Source organism: Pan troglodytes, chromosome 13 (genome assembly GCF_028858775.2).
Source record: "Pan troglodytes isolate AG18354 chromosome 13, NHGRI_mPanTro3-v2.0_pri, whole genome shotgun sequence".
Lineage (NCBI taxonomy): Eukaryota > Metazoa > Chordata > Mammalia > Primates > Hominidae > Pan > Pan troglodytes.
In genome coordinates, this window is record NC_072411.2 from 30,644,439 (window position 1) to 30,650,000 (window position 5,562).

Sequence of the window (5,562 nt, forward strand, 5' to 3'; positions counted from 1 at the left end):
TGCCTCACGAGAAAACCCAAGTTCAAGAGGTGAAATGAGGCCGGGCATGGTGGCTCACGTCTGTAATCTCAGCACTTTGGGAGGCTGAAGCAGGTGTTCGAGACCAGCCTGGGCAACATGGTTAAACCCCGTCTCTACTAAAAATACAAAAGTTAACCAGGCATGGTGGTGCATGCCTGTAATCCCAGCCACTTGGAAGCTGAGGCATGAGAATCACTTGAACCCAGGAGGTGGAGGTTGCTGTGAGCCAAGATTGCATCACTGCACTCCAGCCTGGACAACAGATCGAGACTCCGTCTCAAAACATAAATAAATAAATAAATAAATAAATAAATAATGAATTAATTAAATAAAATTCTACCTTCAAAATTACTGTCTCCTAATACTTTATAACTACTATGTAGTTTGAAGATGATCTGTTCTCTCTCTGGAAGCTTTTAGAGCTTTCTCTTTGTCATTATTATTATTATTATTATTATTATTATTATTATTATTATTTTGAGAGAGGGTCTTACTCTATGGCCCAGGCTGGAGTGCAGTGGTGCATGATCACAGCTCACTGAAGCCTTGACCTCCTGGGCTAAAGTGATCCTCCTGCCTCAGCCTCCCCAGTAGCTAGGACTACAGGCAAGTGCCACCATGACTAGTTAATTTTTTTTTTAAATTTTTTCGTAGAGATAGATAGGGTCTCAAAATGTTGTTCAGGCTTGTCTCGAACTCCTGGCCTCAAGTGATCCTCCTGCTTTGGCCTCCCAAAGTGTGGGATTACAGGCATAAGCCACTTTGCCCAGTCTCCTCATTATTTTTATTTATTATTATTTTTTGCTTATTAATTTTAAATTTTATACTTGTACCTAGGAATTGATTTTTCCTTATCTCTTGTTAGCTCTTTATAAGTCCTTTCAAATAAGGTCATTTTTTTGGAAATGTATCTCCATTATTTCTTCAAGTATTTCCTCCACTCTATTTTTACTTCTTACGCCAGTTGAATTTATTGCTCAGGTGTTCGCACTTTTATGTTTGTCATCCACATTTCCAAGCTTTTCTTCTCTATTTCATATGTTTTACCCTTATTGTGAGACTGCCACAATCATGTGTTCATATATTCTTTCTTCAACTATATCCATTCTATTTCATTTGTCAAATTTGATTAATTTCCATTTATCAAATTCTTTAACATTTTATTTTTCCTACTTAATATTTTCACTTAGTTTTTTTATGATGTCTTGTTCTTGCTGCACATTCTAACATTTTCTCTTGTCTCCTATTTAAGGAGCATTTTTAGATTTTGGTTGAAGATTCTGCTTCAACATGTGTGATCAGACGATACGTGCTGCTTGTGTAGACTTTTCCTCCTCAACTCTCCAGTTACTTGGCTGTGGGCTCATTTTCCTTTGGGAAAATGTTTGGTCATACGTACTGGGAGGGGCCAAGGCCAGCCTCATCTATATTGGTCCCAGCCATGTGAGGACTGAGAATCCAGGGATCACAGACCCCTTAGTGAATCCCTGTCTGAGGCCAATCCACTAGTCACTCCTTTGGCTGGAGTTTTCACTTTTAAACCCTTAGGAGGAAATAAGATAATCTGCAGTCCTGGCTATTTGGTTGGAAGCACTGTGGAGGAACTACCTGAGGGCTGTCTGTGTCTATTTTTGTGAATTCTCTCCCATGCCCCCCGCAGAGTTTGTGTTGCTGATATGAGTGGACAGTGCTCCGGGCACTGTTAACCGTCATGTTGAAGGAGTCAGGCTGATGACTGTCTCTCTCAAGGCAACTTGAGGGAACAAGAGCAGAATGTAAAGGCTGCCCAACCAGTTCTTCATGATGCCCAGGCTACACCCCCACACTAATTTCAGTAGTCTTCAGTCTCGGAGAGGGTAGTGAGAAATTCCCTAATTTCCCCACTTAGTGTTAGGAATCCATGTGTCTCTCTCTTGTCCTTCCACTATCTGTTTAGGGTTGATTTTGAAGATCCTGGCAGGGATTCTCTACCATGTAGTATCTTATTTATGTATTTATATAGAATGAATGAATGAGGTGGTGTGTTATTGTCTTTTTCTTTTCCTTTTTTTTGAGACAGGGTGTCACTCTGTGGCCCATGCTGGAGAGCAGTGGCATAATCACGGCTCACTGCAGCCTGGACATCTCTGCGCTCAGGTGATCCTCCCACTTCAGCCTCCCCAGTAGCGGGGATCACAGGCATGTGCCACCACACCTGGCTCGTTTTTTGTAGAGACTGGGTCTGGCCATGTTGCCCCAGGCTGTTCTTGAACTCCTGGGCTCAAGCCATCCTCCTGCCTCAGCTTCCCGAAGTGCTGGGATTACAGGTGTGAGCCACTGTGCCTGGCCAGTATCTTCATCTTTATAATATTTTATAGTATCTTCAACTATAAAATGGGGATAATGATCACCTCAAAAAGCAGTTGTGGATTTTGGATATTTTATATCAGTTTCCAGAACAAAATAAATATTTGAAACGTATTGAGTTTTTTTTTACTTTCAAAAGACCTAATGCCTAATTTTTCTTCTCCGGGAGGGAGGAGTGTGCGGATAGGTCAGTTGGCTGATTCTATCAGCATTTTCAGCCCTGGAACAACGCTCTTTGCCGGATTGTGTTCTGACTCCAAACACTATTGACATTAACTACTAACCTCCCAGGAGCATTGCCCAGCAGGTTTTCTTATTGACAGTGTTGGTACATATAGAAACCAACGCTAAGCCTCAGAAATCAAGGCTGAATCATGTGATTTCTAGTTCTAAATTTTCTCTATTTTGCTACTCAAATGGTCTATCCATCCATGTGGTCAAGTTTGAGGAGCACAGGCTGCAATGTGGGCAATCACAAACCTTCCAGGAAAACTGTACTCGTGCTTTAAGTGTTATAGTTTACAAAGTTTCTTTCTTTCTTTGCTTTATTTTCCCTCCCTCCCTTCCTTCCTTCTTTCCTTCTTCCTTCCTTTCCCTTTCTCTTTCTCTGTCTCTCTCTTTCTCTCTTTCTTTTCCTTTTTCTTTCTCCTTCTTTCCTGCCCTCACTCCACCCTCCCTCCTTCCTTCCTCTCTTCTCTTCTCTTCTTTTCTCTTCTCTTCTCTTCTTTTTCTTCTCTTTGTCTCCCTCCACCTCCAGGGTTTAAGCGATTCTCCTGCCTCAGCCTCCCAAGGAGTTGGGATTACAAGCAGGCACCATCATGCCTGGCTAATTTTTGTATTTTTAGTAGAGACAGGGTTTCACCATGTTGGCCAGGTTGGTCTCAAACTCCTGACCTCAAGTGATCCGCCTGCCCTGGCCTCCCAAAGTGCCATACAAATTTTAGGATCTTTTTTTAATTTCTGAAAAAAAATATCGTTGGAATTATTATTATTATTATTTTGAGATGGAGTTTCGCTCTTGTTGCCTAGGCTGGAGTGCAATGGTGCCATCTCGGCTCATCACAACCTCTGCCTCCTGGGTTCAAGCGATTCTCCTGCCTCAGCCTCCTGAGTAGCTGGGATTACAGGCATGGGCCACCGTGCTTGGCTAATTTTGTATTTTTAGTAGAGACGGGGTTTCTCCATGTCGGTCAGGCTGGTCCCGAACTCCCGACCTCAGGTGATCCACCTTGGCCTCCCAAAATGCTGGGATTACAGGCGTGAGCCACTGCACCCTGCTCTGTCATTGGAATTATGATGGGGATGGCGTTGAATCTGTAGATTGCTTTGGGTAGTATGGATATTTAAACAATGTTAAATCTTTCAATACATGAACATGGCATGACTTTCCATTTATTTGCGTCTTCAGTTCCTTTCATCAATGTTTTAGAGTTTTCAGTGTAGAGATCTTTCACTTCCTTGGTTAAATGTACTCCTAGGTATTTAACTTCTTTTTAACTACTATAAATGGGATTGCTTGCTTGCTTTCTTTTTTTTTTTTTTTTTTGATAGCTTGTTGTTAGTGTATGAAAATGCTACTGATTTTTGCATTTTGACTTTGCATCTTGCAACTTTACTGAATTTGTCTATTAGTTCTAACAGGTTTGGGGTGGTATTTCAATTCTTTTAATGATGAAACCAAGGTCCGGAAAGGTGCAAACTTGTCTAAAATCCTATGGCTAGAGCCAGGTTAAATCCCATCTTCAATCTCAACTAGTAGGGTAATACTTTCTGATTTTTAAGTGTGTCAAATGTATCACCAGTATCCATGGTGATTTTAGGTAATAATTATCCTTTTTTCATATATATTAGAAAAAATATAATGAACAAACCAAGTCTGGAATTTCATAGTTATTCTTGTTTAGGAAATTTTTTTTAAAAGTGAATTTCTGGCCAGGTGCAGTGGCTCATGCCTGTAATACCAGCACTTTGGGAGGCTGAGGCCGGCAGATCATTTGAGGTCAGGAGTTTGAGACCAGCCTGGCCAACATGGTGAAAACCCATCTCTACTAAAAATATAAAAATTAGCCGGGCATGGTGGTGGGCGCCTGTAATCCCAGCTACTTGGGAGGCTGAAGCAGGAGAATCGCTTGAACCTGGGAAGTGGAGATCGCAGTGAGCCAAGATTGCACCAGGGCACTCTAGCCTGGGAAATAGAGTGAGACTCAGTCTCAAAAAAAAAAAAAAAAAAAAAAAGTGAATTGCTTGAAATCATAAATAATAAATTCAGGTGTATTGTAGACATGATTAAAGTTGTGGCGATGACCCCTATGTGCTTCAGATTTAGGTAATTCTTCCCTACCTTACATTATAGATGCCATTCCTCTCATTTATAACAATGTTAAGATTTCTTCAATTTCACCCTGTGCAATGTATTAAAACAAGGAAAAAGTAAGTAAAAGTTCATTCATGAGTATTTCCCTGAACAGCATTTTTATTGCTTTCTTACTTTTAAAAATTACTTTTCCATTTCCCACACAAATGTAACTGAACAGTATTCATTGTATACCAGGAGTATTTCCCTTAATCCAACATAATGACTTACTACAAATAGAAATGAGGCAATTGATGTACTTAATCCTTTATAAAAGCTTAGAAGCCATCTTAAAATACTTCGCAGAATTTGCAAATACAGTATTTTGAGTAGGATTTTCAAATGTTTACTGTGGAATCAGAGCACAAATCTCCTCTCCAAGAAGAGAAACGTGAATACTAAAGACTCCTATTGTGCAGTGTGGATGAAAATGGAAACATAATTCACAATTTGTTGTGGTCATTCTTTTTTTTTTTAGATGGAGTCTTGCTCTGTCAGTGTGCCTCTGTGCCTGTGTGACCACTCAGCCTGCCCCATTGCCTGCCCCATTCCAGGCACTTGCTCATCTTCCTTATCTTTCTCTCTAGTGTGAGAATTGGAAGTTTAAGAGGATAAGATCCTGCTTCACAGGTACCTAACAAATGTGTGTGGAATTGACATGTGGTGGAGGTGTCACTATCTTAGTGCAGCAAGGTGGAAAGAGTTTTGGGAAAGGAGAGCAAAGATGGTGGTGGTGAGGGTAAGGTGTTTTCATCAGAAGGCGAGAGCAAGGGTATACAAACCAAAAAGTCAATTTAGTATGTGGCTTAGCCCAGAGCACATGAGGGCACCAACACAGCCAA

General features: G+C 40.8%; 1 long non-coding RNA gene across 1 annotated transcript in view; it reads right to left on the bottom strand.

Annotated features, from left to right (window-relative positions):
- Positions 1 to 4,990: 4,990 nt before the first annotated feature.
- LOC134807974 (uncharacterized) overlaps positions 4,991 to 5,562 on the bottom strand; it is a 12,405-nt gene continuing 11,833 nt past the window's right edge. The window contains exon 3 of the long non-coding RNA XR_010149725.1: positions 4,991 to 5,562. This exon is cut by the window's right edge and continues 399 nt beyond it. This is a non-coding gene — a long non-coding RNA (uncharacterized LOC134807974).